Raw genomic sequence first — 15,616 nt, forward strand, 5'->3', positions numbered from 1 at the left:
GATTGTGTCTGATTAAGGGCAGGGAAAATGTCTATGAACTCTGTTATATTGTACTATTTCAAGTGCTTAGTACAGTGGTCTGCACACAGTTAGCAATCAATAAATATGATTGATTGATTCATTGAGTAGCTGCCAGCCTAAAAACAAAGGGATGGGCCGGGGTAAGAGGGAGGTGGGCCATTCCAGTGAGCCCAGCCTCCACACCTTCTAGAGTCACCTCTATGTCTGCCTCCACTGACATCACCCCTCTTTGAGCCTCCGAAGGCAACCTCCAGAATTTCCCCACTTGGGCGTGACCCCACCCAAGGAGCTGGAACAGAAATGGTTGTGTTTCTCCAATGTCTCCTCTCCATCAGAAGTAATGGCAGAGGTGACTCCTACCCCACCTCCTGAAATTCCAAGATGCAGGGTGAAGAGGCTTATGGGGACTGGGGTGAAAGACAGACACAACCACCCCCACACAAGACCCAGGCTGTGGCACTGTAAGACTTACATCGTGACACCCTGACCCCCCCCCCCCCGCCAAGATATAACTCAGAGGAAACACCTGGAGGGATGTTATAAAGCTCGTTTGGGTCTGTTTACATTTGCATTTGATGTCTGACAAACAGCAGTGAGAGAGAAAAGTTTTATGTGAGTGGCAGATGTTCCAATCAATCAGATCCTGTCTACAGGAACCAGTCAGAGGGACATGGCTCTTTAAAGAAGCAGCATGGAATAGTGGCTAGAGTATAGGCCTGGGAGCCAGAAAGTCATGGGTACTAATCCCAGCTCCACCACTTATCTTCTGTGTGACCTTGGGCAATCCCTACACTTCTTTATGCCTCAGTGACCTCATCTGTAAAATGGGGAATGAGACTGTGAGCCCCACCTGGGACAGGGACCTTGTCCAACCCAATTTGCTTAGTTTCTCCGCCCACCATCCGTGCTTAGTACAGTGCCTGGCACATAGTAAGTGCTTAACAAATATCATTATTATTATTATTAATAACAAATGCCACAATTATGACATGGTGCACAGTTCGCAGCATCTCCCATGAAGTGGGGCAGTTGGCATGATATCAGTTCAAAAAACTTGTGCTTTTGGAGTCCTACCCTGAGGGTAAGCCTATAAAGCCCACTGGCAGATATAGGGAATATACTGGCCTCATGTCTTTCAGAAGTGTGAGTACTTACCAGCTCTCTCTTTTCTCACAGCTCCATTATCTCTCTCTTTAATGGAGCAAGGCTTCCAGGCACTTAGTACACAAGTGCTTCTAGCCAATCTGTGCCTGTCCTGTTGCTTACTCCCCATGAGGGACTGAAGATGAGTCCAAGACAGTTGGCCATAAGCGGTATGGTGAGGAGCATACTCTAATGGGGGGGAAGAATGATTAGTAAATATTTACAAGTAAAATAATCAAAGTAGGTAATTGAATCTACAGTTTGATAACATGTATTCACAAGTACCCAGGATGTATATAAGTCAGTGCATACATGCTGGAGTTTGCTGGTGGCTTATTTAACTAGGAGGGGCCTGTAACCCTGATCAGAGGTGGTAGAATTTTACGTGGGCATTGAAGATCTTTTGGGTTTAGGGAAGGAGGGGGTTGTAGGTCATGGGACAGTGTGGGTGAGGCAGGTGAGAGCTAGGTACAATTAGAAGAAGCTCCTCTAGGAGAGAAGTGAAGATCAGGGGAATAGAGCAGATAATAATAATAATGTTGGTATTTGTTAAGCACTTACTATGTGCAGAGCACTGTTCTAAGCGCTGGGGTAGATACAGGGTAATCAAGTTGTCCTACGTGAGGCTCACAGTCTTAATCCCCATTTGACAGATGAGTTAACTGAAGCACAGAGAAGTTAAGTGACTTGCCCACAGTCACACAGCTGACAAGTGGCAGAGCTGACACTCGAACCCATGACCTCTGACTCCCAAGCCCGGGCTCTTTCCACTGAGATACATCCAATAGGATGAATTGGGTGAGGAAATTGAAGCCAAAGGTGAGGAGTTTGGGGAATTTTTGTTTGTTGAGTGAGAACATGGGAAAATAGTGGAGAGTTTTGAGATTGGAGAGATGTGAAGATGATCTGAGCACCAGTGCACTCTCTTGTTTAGTGGGAGAAGAGGCTAGAGACAGGGAAACCAATGAAAAGACAGATGTGAGAATCTAACTAGAAAGTAGTCCTAGGTGGAGAGGAGGGGGTGAGGATGGGGTGAACATGGGAGGTATTATGTAGGAAGACCTGGCTGGATTTGGCAAGTGCTTGACTAAGAGCATGGGCTTTGGAGTCAGAGGTCATGGGTTCAAACCCCGGCTCTACCACTTGTCCGCTGTGTGACTTTGGGCAAGTCACTTAACTTCTCGGTGCCTCAGTTACCTCATCTGTAAAATGGGGATTAAGGCTGTGAACCCCACGTGGGACAACCTGATTCCCTTGTGTCTACCCCAGCGCTTAGAACAGTGCTCGGCACATAGTAAGTACTTAACAAATACCAACATTATTATTATTATTAGTCAACCCAACAACTACTCATAGCTCTTTACCTAGTTTATTTTAATAGTGATCTCCCCCTTTATACTGAAGTGTACTCCCCCAAACTTAGTACAATCCTTTTTATAGAGTAAGCACTCAATAAATACCACTGAATGATTGATGTTCAGTCACTATTATAAAATATATTTTCAATCCACAGTTTGGGCAGACCAAGATTGCGGAACTAGAGAACTTTCTTCTGTTAATGTAGGTCTGGATAACACATGGTGCCGTGTCAAAAGAAAGCATTTTGCTTATGTTTCCACTGTCAGTAAAGGTGTATGTACTTAGCACAGATTTTCTGTAGCACGGGGTTCTTGAAAGCTATGTCCAACACCGACCAATTGCATTTATACCTATACTCAACCCTGGTTTACAGTTGTACTGTTTTATAGATCTGTGGTATATTTTGATCTCCATATGCATCTTATTTGCATTTATTCAACAATTTCATCTTTCCATATTTCTGCTACTACCCACTGTGTCCTCATTCTTCCTCCCGCTCCTATAATGAATCTGCTGACTTCCCTCATTTGATTATCTCCTGAGGATATGGAGCATGTCTTTCATTTTTGTTATACTCTCCCAAGTGCTTACTAAAGTGCTCTACATGTAGTAGGTACTCTGTTTATTGTGGGCAGGAAGAGAATGTGTATGTTTATTGTTGTATTGTAATGTTGGCATTTGTTAAGCACCTACTATGTGCAGAGCACTCTTTTAAGTGCTGGGGGAGATACAGAGTAATCAGGTTGTCCCACGTGAGGCTTACAGCCTTAATCCCCACTTTACAGATGAGGTAACTGAGGCACAGAGAAGTTAAGTGACTTGCCCAGAGTCACACAGCTGACAAGCGGTGGAGCCGGGATTCAAACCCATGATCTCTGATTCCCAAGCCCTTGCTCCTTCCACTGAGCCACGCTGCTTCTCTAACTCAAGTGCTTAGTACAGTGCTCTGCACACAGTAAGCATTCAATAAATGCCACCAATATATCCACACGTACACACATACAAACATTAAACTATTCTTGATTTCAAAGGTGGCGCTGTTGACCCTGAGCTCTTAGCCACGTGTATCATTGTGGTTGAAACTCTGTTCTACCTTGTGTGCAGGAACCACTAGCTCCCTGTTCCCTTAATGCATTTGTTGCTCTCAGGTCATGTGTCTCACTTTGAGTTGTCCTCTTTATCATCCACTCTCCCCATAGCCTGTGGGTTCTCAATAATAGGGGTGAAGAGTGGGTGCTCGATAATAGGGATAAAGAGCACATTACTTCTTGGAGAGCCAAGAGGGAGAGGGATGATAGTTCCGCTGAGAGTTTGAAGGTCAAATTATTATTTTTCTAGATTCATCATTACAATATCCAAGGATATCAGCATGGCATAGTAAGCCTGACTCTCAAACCTAATAATCGAAAGCCCATCCTTCTTTTTGTCTGAATATGGAAATAATGATAATAATGTTGGTATTTGTTAATGTGCAGAGCACTGTTCTAAGCGCTGGGGTAGCTACAGAGTAATCAGGTTGTCCCACGTGAGGCTCACAGTTAATCCCCATTTTAGAGATGAGGTAACTGATGCACAGAGAAGTTAAGTGACTTGCCCATAGTCACACAGCTGACAAGTGGCAGAGCCAGAATTCGAACCCATGACCTCTGACTCCCAAGCCCGGGCTCTTGTCACTGAGCCACGCTGCTTATCAATGGTAATGGAAGACCTCAGTGAATCCGCTAAGATAAATTTTAAATTTGTCAGGGCGGGACATGGTTATGTTCAACAAGCTGCATTGAAAGGAGTTTTATTCCAGCATTGGCTTTGCAGCACTGAGGATGCAGAGAAGCAGCTCAGCATAAGTGCTCAATAAATACCACTGTTGATTGATTTATTGACTGATTGAATCAATGTGGTCTAGTGGAAAGGTCACAGACCCTACTCTGCACACAAGGGTCAACCAGTACAATACTAGGATCACAACAGGTGCCCAGCACAGTGGTGTAAAAGAAGAAAGTGTTCAGTATAGTGCTCAACACAGAAAGCCCAACTCTGCTACTTGCCTGTGGTGTGACTTAACTTCTCTATACCCTAGTTTCCTCATCTGTAAAATGGGGAAATTAAGAGACTTGCCCAATGTCACACAGCAGAGAAGTGGCAGAGCCATGAGGTCCTTTTGACTCTCAGATTCATGCTCTAACCACTATGCCATGCTCCTTCTCTAGTTGACACAGAATAAATGTTTAACATAGCTAAAATTATTACAAGGAAGTTCAATCTGTACTACCCAACACCTTGTATTACCTTCCTCCACCTATTTCATTTTTTAATGCTAATTTAGCAATCACCTAAATATTATAGGTCAGCCCAAGGCCTGAGTCTTCAGTTTCCTTGTGTTCCTCACTGCTAATAGTACGTTAAGTTCTAGCATGCTTCTTACATGACTCTCCGCAGTCTTGCTTGTTTCCCTATGTAAGAACATTAGAAAACGTTTCCAAGGCTGGCAGTGAGGAATGCTGTGATATGGCATTGGTGACATGCCAATTGACAAGCTACCCAGGTTGAAGCTGGCTGGAAAAGGCCTTGCATTAAAACCTTAAGTGACAACAATATGTCAGGGCGTGTCATCACATGTTGGCCTTTTCAGCCACATCTGCATAGATGGGAAGATCTTAGTAGCACTATCTTTGAAAATGAAGGGCATATTCATGTTTTGGAGAGACGTAGGTAAAAGGTCATACCGATGTATAGAAGATATGTAGGTACATTGGCGATGTCTAGATAGAAGACAATTATTGTATGTTTCTACTAAGCATGTTATCAGCAGCATCATTTGCAGGAATAGCAGTCTCTATTGAATGCTTCTGTGTAAAGAACACTTGTACCAAGAACCTGTTGGGTACAAAACTCTGTCCTGGGGCACTTTCTGTGAAGCAGCGTGGCTTAGAGGAGAGAGCACAGGCTTGGGAGTCAGAGGTCGTAGGCTCTAATACTGAATGTATCACTTACCAGCTGTGTGACTTTTGGCAAGTCACTTAACTACTCTGTGTCTCAGTTACCTCATCTGTAAAATGGGGATTGAGAATGTGAGCTCCACATGGGACAACCTGTTTGCCTTGTATCCACCCCAGCATGAAGAACAATGCTTGGCACATAGTAAGTGCTTAACAAATACCATCATTACTATTATTATTATATTGAGCACCTACTTTGTTTAGAGCACTGTGCTGGGCACCTATTGTGATCAGAGTATTGTACTGGTTGCTGCTTGTGTGCAGATCTCTGTACTGAAATCTTGAGAGCCAACAATGAAATTAGAATATCAAGTGCTGCCTTCAAGAGGCTTAAAATCTGATGGGGAAGAGCATTATATGCATAAGCGATACCTACAGTGGGAATCAAGGGAAAGCATAGATTCAACTAATAAACACAAAGTAAGAAAAATGAATCAGTAAGTTAACTGATACATGAGATCAAAAAATAGATATGTGCATGCATGCTAAGGTGGCTGATAATATGACATGATCAGCGAAGCAAGAATTACTCTGGGAATGCCAAAAGTGCTTGAAGAGATTTGTCTTGGAATCTTAATAGACTTAATCAGAAAAAATGGAGCACAGTTTTCCAAGGGATGTAAATACTCTATGGAGAATCCACACCAAGTGAAAAATCTGCACAATTCCTAAAAAAAGCTGCAAGTTTTCCTTCATGGGTAAAAGTAGAATTGCCACATGAGTGATTTCCTTGGAGCCTGGATTAATAATTGTAATCCCTGTTCTCCCTCCTACTTAAACTGTGAGCCCCATGTGGGACAGGGACTGTGTCTGATCTGATTAACTTGTAGCTACACCAGCCCTTAGAACAGTGTTTAACATAATAAAAGTTTAGCAAATACTGTTATAAGCTAATTAATTAGATGTTCAGCATTTATTATGTGATGAGCACCATACTAAGCAACTGGAGTAGATAATATTCAATCAGATCAAACAGTCCCTGCTGCATACAAGGCTCACAATTTGGGGGTGAAGTGGTGCAAAAGAGGGTGAAGAAACTGATGCACTAAGCTAAGTGGCTTGCCCAAGGTCACCCAGCAGGCAAGTGGCAGAGCCAGGATTAGAACCTAGGTCTCCTGACTCTCGGGCCTGTGCGTTAACCACTAGGCCACGATGCTTGTATGGATGTATGAGTTCGTGTTTATGTATGTGTATGGTTGTAATAGGTACATGTGCATCATATGTGTGCATGGTGCTGATGTGTGTATGTATGTACGTGCATGTATGGGTGTGGGAGAGACTGGGAGGATGAATAGGACATAGGAAAAAGGAGAACTTCCTAGCTAAGGGGAGGACAATGCAGACTCCTGGCCAGATAATGGAAAATGAATTGCAAGTAGAAGGATGCAACTTGCTGTGAAGGTATAGCAGCAGATATCAAGATATAGCAGAGAAGCAGGATGGCTTAGTGGAAAGTGATATCCTTGACTCGTCTCTCTCGTTCACCCCACGCATCCTATCCGTTACCAAGACCTGCCGGTTTCACCTTTACAGTATCGCCAAGATCCGCCCTTTCCTCTCCACCCAAACGGCTACCTTACTGCTACGGGCTCTCGTTATATCCCGGCTAGACTACTGTGTCAGCCTTCTCTCTGATCTCCCTTCCTCCTCTCTCGCCCCTCTCCAGTCTATTCTTCACTCCGCTGCCCGGGTCATCTTCCTGCAGAAACGCTCTGGACATGTCACTCCCCTTCTTAAACACCTCCAGTGGTTGCCTATCAACCTCCGCTCCAAACAAAAACTCCTCACTCTAGGCTTCGAGGCTCTACATCACCTTGCCCCTTCCTACCTCTCCTCCCTTCTCTCTTTCTACCGCCCACCCCTCACGCTCCGCTCCTCCGCCGCCCACCTCCTCACTGTCCCTCGGTCTCGCTTATCCTGCCGTCGATCCCCGGGCCACGTCCTCCCGCGGTCCTGGAACGCCCTCCCTCCTCACCTCCGCCAAACTGATTCTCTTTCCCTCTTCAAAACCCTACTTAAAACTCACCTCCTCCAAGAGGCCTTCCCAGACTGAGCTCCCCTTCTCCCTCTACTCCCTCTACCACCCCCCCTTCATCTCTCCGCAGCTTAACCCTCTTTTCCCCCATTTCCCTCTGCTCCTCCTCCTCTCCCTTCCCATCCCCTCAGCACTGTACTCGTCTGCTCAACTGTATATGTTTATTACCCTATTTATTTTGTTAACGGAATGTACATCGCCTTGATTCTATTTAGTTGCCATTGTTTTTACGAGATGTTCTTCCCCTTGACTCTATTTATTGCTATCGTTCTTGTCTGTCCGTCTCCCCCGATTAGACTGTAAGCCTGTCAAATGGCAGGGACTGTCTCTATCTGTTGCCGACTTGTTCATTCCAAGTGCTTAGTACAGTTCTCTGCACATAGTAAGCGCTCAATAAATACTATTGAATGAATGAATGAATGAAAGAGCATGGGCTTGGGAATCAGAGGATGTGGGTTCCAATCCCAACTCCACCACTTGTTTTCTGTGTAACCTTGGGCAAGCCACTTCACTTTTCTGTGCCTCAGTGACCTCATCTGTAAACTGGGGATTAAGATTAAGAGCCCCACTTGGGGGCAAACTGATTACCTTGTATTTACCCCAGTGCTTGGAACAGTGCTTGGCACAGAGTAAGCGCTTAGCAAATATCATTATTATTATTATATGTATGGGAATATTTCCAGCACCTTTCATTCATTCATTCAATCATATTTATTGACCACCTACTATGTACAAAGCACTGTACTAAGCACTTTGGAGGGTACAATATAGCAGCAAACAGACACATTCCCTGTCCACAGAGAGTTAGTAGAATTTCTCTATAACTGATGAATACCACCATCCCCTCTTACCCTCACCCCAAGATGTTGGATAATTTTAGTTTTCAGCCATGTTATACCCTCTGTATGTAAGTACTTTCATATGTATTTGCATGTATACGTATATGTAGATTTGTCTTTCACATTTGAAGAAGCCTCCATTGAAAGTTAAGTTCATCTCCAATTGCATGAGTGGCTGATGCAGGGAACGTGTCTACCAACTCTGTTCTACTGTATTCTCCCAATTGCTTAGTACAGTGCTCTGCACACAGTAAGTGCTCAGTAAATGTCAATGATATGATTGATTGATAAGGCTAATGTGGAATCCACAAACCCAGCCACAGTGTGCACACCAAAAAGTTGTCCCTTGTTATGTTTTTCTCTTTTATATCTGGTGTCTCGCTCTTTCACTTTTTTTCTCTTGGCCACTCATTTCGTCACAAAGATTTTGCTGAAACTGAGACACTTGGTTTGTGATATCCCCCCACTCTTCTTTTCTCAGCAACTGACTCCCAGTTTTCAGCTACATGCATCGTTGTGTAAAGCTTTGTTTCATTGCATCCTTAAAAGTTTTCAGACGTGGAATATATCAAGGTCCTCGGTGAAGTGTAGAGCCTTTCCTGGAGGGATTTGTCTTTCTGGTCTAATAATGAGCATTTGAAAGCACTTACATTTTGGCCTATTAATACATTTCAGGGGTGAATGATCCAAGTTGCATTTTCTTTTTGCTTTTTTGTGGGGGTGGTGTTTTGTTATGCACTTACTGTGTGACCAGCACTGTTCTAAGCGTGGTTGTCTCTAATGGAGAAATCCTCTCCTATCTTCCCTTGCCATTTTACAGCTGCTTTGTGAGATCTCTGTGTAGCTTTTACATTTACAATGACTCCCATTAGCCTTTCCACTTGTGACAGCCCTATTTGCTACTAATTGACCAAATTAATCAGTACAGCGGGAAATAATGGCTCACAGGCTGTCAGACAAACCTTGTCACTTTGTGACTTTCAAGTGCTCAGAACAATCCAAGTCAATTAGTCCCACTGCTTTGAATGCAAGGCTATGAACTCAAATGAGAATCTACTTCCATTGTTTTGTTTCCAGGAGGAAAAAAAAAATCATATTGAAGAACTTCAGATGTGGACACAGTAGAACACGCTTGTATAAATGCAGATTTAGGAGATCCAGGTCCATCTGCATCCAAATCAGTGATTTCTAAAGCTCTCTTTCCTTTGCATCATTCCTGATGGGTGTTCTGACAACTGAGAGCTGGTTTTTTTGGGGGCTATCTTCGAAAATTGCTTTTTAATTTGAGTTTTCCATATTCCGTTCACTGCTTTATAAGGGAAGCAATGCGTCTTTTTGGAAAAGAGCATGGGACCGAGCCAGGAGCCTGGCATCTAACTCCAGCTTTGCCACTTGCTTTTTTGCCACTTGGGCAAGTCATTTGACTTCTCTGTACTTCAGTTTCCTCATCTCCAAAAATGGAGATAAGATTCATGTTCTCCCTTCCCCTTAGACGGTGAGCCCCATGTTGGACAGAGACTGTGACCAGTCTGCTTCTACTGCATCTACTCCAGGGCTTGATACATAGTAGGTACTCAGTAAATAGCCTACTTAGGGGTTGTGGGCTAAACTGGATTCCATGGTGCCGTGGTTCCATCTCCTGGGCAGGAAACCAGAATCAGACCTCTCTTTAGGACCAGGTAGGGCCCTATGCACACTGGGGCTCATTCTTTAAAGCACTTAATCACCTGACTCCTTCCTACCTCACCTTGCAACTTTCCTCTATGTCCCAGCCTGCACTGTCAGCTCCTCTAAGGTGAACCTTCTCACTGTACCTTGATCTCTTCTATCTCACTGCCGACCTCTCACCCCCATTTTGCCTCTGGCCAGGCACACCCTCCATCCTCTTAAATTGCTACAGTCAATTACTCCTCCCCACTTCAAATCCTTACTGAAAGCACATCTCCTCCAAGAGGCCTTCTGTCACGAAGCCCTCCGTTCCTCTTCTTCCACTCTGATCTTCGATTCTGCATCGCCCTGACTCGCTCCCTTCATTCATTCCCCCGTCTCAGCCCCACAGCACTTCCAGTGTAATGCTCTTAGAAATGGGAAAGAATGAGAGGGACTTTCCTTCTGCAAAGTGAAACTTATGGTAAGGGCACTTTCTAGACACTGCTGACATTTCAAAGCTTCTCCTTTGTGGGCTAGGTAGATGGTTTGGGAATAGGCCTGGAAGCAGAGGCAGAGGAGGGGGGACAGGGGCAAGAAAGGATTTGTTTAGGGTGGGCTTATAGATCTCCAGTCAGAATGCCAGCATGGGACAAGAGGACAAATATACTTCCAATAGGAGGACCCCCAATCTCACCGCACTTGTGTAAATATCCTTATTCTATAATAATTAATAATAATGTTGGCATTTGTTAAACGCTTACTATGTGTAGAGCACTGTTCTAAGTGCTGGGGTAGATACAGGGTAATCAGGTTGCCCCACGTGAGGCTCACAGTCTTAATCCCCATTTTACAGATGAGGTAACTGAGGCACAGAGAAGTTAAGTGATTTGCCCACAGTCACACAGCTGACAAGTGGTAGAGCCGGGAATCGAACCCATGACCTCTGACTCCCAAGCCCGTGCTCTTTCCACTGAGCCACGCTGCTTCTCTATACTATTTCCTCTAACTGTTACTCATTTTAATGTCCGTATCTGCCTGCAGACTGTAAGCTCCTTGTGGGCAGGGATCGAGTCTAACAATTTTATTGCATTGCATTTTCCCAAGAGCTTGCTATAAGTCCTTAAAAAATACTATTTATTGATGGAGGAAATACCATCCATTCTGTTGCAGAATCAACAGTTTCAAGTGGCAGTTAAATAGGAGAGAGAGGCATGTCCTCAGTGGCCACCTCTCATTAACCCACCCATCTTCCTGAGAAGTCTAGCTGCAGCCAGAAAAGTCTTGGGGCTCCTGCCAGCCCCTGTCTCATTCCAGTCCCTCCCTCCGGCCCTAGACCCCAAACTGCCCCATGCTTCATCCACTACAAAATATGCCAACATCCTGGAGGGATACAGAACTAATCAATTCTACCCACACACAGACAGAAGCATCGACACAAACACTTCACCACCCACACCCATAAAAGCATTCAGATACAGATTGACCCAAAGACATAGACACCATCACACAGCCTCACAACCACTCCTTTGCACACACTTAGACATCACATAATAATGATAGTATTTGTTAAATGCTTACTATGGGCCAAGCACTTTAAGTGTTGGGTTAGATAAAAGGTTATCAGGTTGTCCCACATGGAGCTCACAGTCTTAATCCCCATTTTACAGATAAGGTAACTGAGGCACAGAGAAGTTAAGTGACTTGCCCAAAGTCACACAGCTGACAAGTGGCAGAGCTGGGATTAGAACCCACAACCTCTGACTCCCAAGCTGGTGCTCTTTCCACTAAGGCATGCTGCTTCCCTGGGGCTATAGATGGCTATACACATGGCTCACATACACACACACACACATGCCGCACACAGTTAGGCTCAGACGCCTAAACACACACTCACCCATTAGAACAAAAGGGATCTCCCTCTCTAGACTGCAAGGTTATTATGGGGAGGGAACACGTCTGCTAATTCTGTCGTATTGTGCTCTACTAAGTGCTGAGTATGGTGCTGTCCACATAATAAGCACTCAATAAATACTATTGATTGACGGATCGGTTTTTACCCATTCAGGTGTCCTGGAGAGGAAGTGGACCAGAGACGCAGAAAGTGACGGGAGAAGACCGATGAAAGAACAGCAGGAGCAGCTGTGGGAGACAAGTCAGTAGCAACAATGAAGGCAGAGACGGAGTGAGGCCATTGGGGAATGGCATAGCGGTGAGTACCTACCATTCATTCATTCATTCAATAGTATTTATTGAGCGCTTACTATGTGCAGAGCACTGTACTAAGCGCTTGGGATGAACAAGTCGGCAACAGATAGAGACAGTCCCTGCCGTTTGACGGGCTTACAGTCTAATCGGGGGAGACGGACAGACAAGAACAATGGCACTAAACAGCGTCAAGGGGAAGAACATCTCGTAAAAACCGATGGCAACTAAATAGAATCAAGGCGATGTACAATTCATTAACAAAATAAATAGGGTAACGAAAATATATACAGTTGAGCGGACGGGTACAGTGCTGTGGGGATGGGAAGGGAGAGGTGGAGGAGCAGAGGGAAAAGGGGAAAATGAGGCTTTAGCTGCGGAGAGGTAAAGGGGGGATGGCAGAGGGAGTAGAGGGGGAAGAGGAGCTCAGTCTGGGAAGGCCTCTTGGAGGAGGTGATTTTTAAGTAAGGTTTTGAAGAGGGAAAGAGAATCAGTTTGGCGGAGGTGAGGAGGGAGGGCGTTCCAGGACCGCGGGAGGACGTGACCCAGGGGTCGACGGCGGGATAGGCGAGACCGAGGGACGGCGAGGAGGTGGGCGGCAGAGGAGCGGAGCGTGCGGGGTGGGCGGTAGAAAGAGAGAAGGGAGGAGAGGTAGGAAGGGGCAAGGTGATGGAGAGCCTTGAAGCCTAGAGTGAGGAGTTTTTGTTTGGAGCGGAGGTCGATAGGCAACCACTGGAGTTGTTTAAGAAGGGGAGTGACATGCCCAGATCGTTTCTGCAGGAAGATGAGCCGGGCAGCGGAGTGAAGAATAGACCGGAGCGGGGCGAGAGAGGAGGAAGGGAGGTCAGAGAGAAGGCTGACACAGTAGTCTAGCCGGGATATAACGAGAGCCCGTAATAGTAAGGTAGCCGTTTGGGTGGAGAGGAAAGGGCGGATCTTGGCGATATTGTAGAGGTGAAACCGGCAGGTCTTGGTAACGGATAGGATGTGTGGGGTGAACGAGAGGGACGAGTCAAGGATGACACCGAGATTGCGGGCCTGCGGGACGGGAAGGATGGTCGTGCCATCCACGGTGATGGAGAAGTCTGGGAGCGGACCGGGCTTGGGAGGGAAGATGAGGAGCTCAGTCTTGCTCATGTTGAGTTTTAGGTGGCGGGCAGACATCCAGGTGGAGACGTCCCGGAGGCAGGAGGAGATGCGAGCCTGAAGGGAGGGGGAGAGGACAGGGGCAGAGATGTAGATCTGCGTGTCATCTGCGTAGAGATGGTAGTCAAAGCCGTGAGAGCGAATGAGTTCACCGAGGGAGTGAGTGTAAATGGAGAACAGAAGAGGGCCAAGAACTGACCCTTGAGGAACTCCAACAGTTAAAGGATGGGAGGGGGAGGAGGCTCCAGCGTAGGAGACCGAGAATGATCGGCCAGAGAGGTAAGAGGAGAACCAGGAGAGGACAGAGTCCGTGAAGCCAAGGTGAGATAAGGTACGGAGGAGGAGGGGATGGTCGACAGTGTCAAAGGCAGCAGAGAGGTCAAGGAGGATCAGAATGGAGTAGGAGCCATTGGATTTGGCAAGAAGGAGGTCATGGGTGACCTTAGAAAGAGCAGTCTCGGTAGAGTGGAGGGGACGGAAGCCAGATTGGAGGGGGTCTAGGAGAGAATGGGAGTTAAGGAATTCTAGGCATCTGGGTACCATCTACCGCGCAAGCTTCTTCCCGATCCACACTAGGCATTCCAGCCAACCAGGGCTACAGCAGTCGTGACAGTGGGCCTAACCTCTGTTCTTCCACTTGCCTTTTCCTCTCACTAAATATTTCCATGTTTCCCTGGCTTCAGAGTACTTGCCCTTAAGGAGTAAATGGGACTGGACAGTTTGGTAAGTGACTTCATTTGCCATGAGTGCATGTCACTGGAGCTAACGCTTCAGGGCTTTGCTGCCTCATCACTAACCGCAGCCAAGTCAGGAAACCCAGGTGGACTGGGAAACCTAAGGTGCACTATTTTCATAGGATGCGATCTTTCTCTTCAGGTCTGCCTCCCTTTCTGATCCCTTTCTCATTGCTTCATGATTCTCCAGGCAAGGAATGTGACTTGCTCAGCAACATCAACTCATTTATGTAAAGGAAGAAAAACACATTGCACATAAGTGATTGGAAACACCTCTCCCCTTTCCATTCGGTAAGATCAACTCTGCTTCATTTCCCTGTGGGCCTGGGATTTGCAATCAGTCCTAACATTAAACAGACTCCTCGTGGGTCCTTAGCTTTCAAATTTGGATTTAAGGAATACCAGACCGAATAAAAGCCGGTTTCCTTTGGACAGTAAACTGCCGAAGAGAAGGAAATCCTTTGCTTTGAATTACTGTTACGGGTCATGCACATTTTAGCAGGAGTTACTGCCATCCAGAGGCAGAAAGCCATAAACTGTCAGATTACATTACGGTTTTAACCATTGAAAGGGAAGCCAGAATGAATGAGTGGATCGATCCCGTTTTTCTCATTAAGTCATCAAAGAACTGGAAATCCCACACAGAGCTGTCTGTCATAACGCTCGGTGCGTTTAGTGTTCCGTCATCGGAACGACATGGATGGGGCCCCATTTTGGGGCTGAGCTAGAAGCATCTAAAGCTTTCTGTGGACCCGGTTGGGGTTGTATGGGAGGAAGTTTCCAAATGTAAGAAACGCAGAGCAGAGAGCATTCGACTGCTTCTTCTTCCACTAAACCATGCTGCCTCTTTGGAAACCTTCTTCATTTGGCATCTCATGCTGACTAAAGACAGCATGGGATGACCCAGAGTTTGGGCTATTTGACACAAAATCTTGTATCTTGTAACTACCCCAGTACTTTACACATAGTAAATGCATAACATGCCACAGTTATTTGGATTGTTATTGCTATTATTATTATTATTACACAGTGATGTACCTATTTCCTCTTCCTTCTTTCTCCTATTTGTAATTTATTTTATTGTCTCAGCTGCTAGATAGTAAACTCCTTGAGAGGAAGGATCATATTTTCTAATCTATTGTGGTATTAATCAATCAATGGTCTTTATTGGGCACTTACTATGTGCAGAGCACTGTACAAGCACTTGGGAGAGTAAAATAAAGCAGAGTCAGAAGACCCATTTCCTGCCCACAACAAGTTTACAGTCTAGAGGGGGTGTGCTACAAAACATAATCGGGTGAAACCCTACAAGATGATTCCATAATAGAGCACTCTCTGGTGTCTACATAGTCTATATTATGAAGTTGCCAAACTTACTCAGGGGGAGGATCCACGGCAGTGGGAGGTGGGACTTTTCTCTGGAGTTGAACCACGGTGGCTCTCAGGATTCTGGGAGGGGAGGGAGCCACTGCCACTGCCACAAGCCACTGC

The 15,616-nt window shown here is 45.6% G+C and overlaps 2 long non-coding RNA genes across 2 annotated transcripts in view; one reads left to right on the plus strand and one right to left on the minus strand.

Moving 5' to 3' along the window:
* LOC103169008 overlaps positions 1 to 14,503 on the plus strand; it is a 70,694-nt gene extending 56,191 nt beyond the window's left edge. The window contains exons 2-3 of the long non-coding RNA XR_485592.3: positions 12,109 to 12,252; positions 14,268 to 14,503. This is a non-coding gene — a long non-coding RNA (uncharacterized LOC103169008). The remainder of the gene's footprint in view (positions 1 to 12,108; positions 12,253 to 14,267) is intronic.
* On the minus strand, positions 1,182 to 14,173 carry LOC114811296. The gene is made up of 3 exons (XR_003758963.1): positions 13,932 to 14,173; positions 12,101 to 12,182; positions 1,182 to 1,353 (listed from the first exon to the last, which is right to left on the minus strand). It is a non-coding gene; the product is annotated as an uncharacterized LOC114811296 (long non-coding RNA).
* Positions 14,504 to 15,616: the final 1,113 nt, after the last annotated feature.

This window comes from Ornithorhynchus anatinus, chromosome 4, assembly GCF_004115215.2.
Source record: "Ornithorhynchus anatinus isolate Pmale09 chromosome 4, mOrnAna1.pri.v4, whole genome shotgun sequence".
Lineage (NCBI taxonomy): Eukaryota > Metazoa > Chordata > Mammalia > Monotremata > Ornithorhynchidae > Ornithorhynchus > Ornithorhynchus anatinus.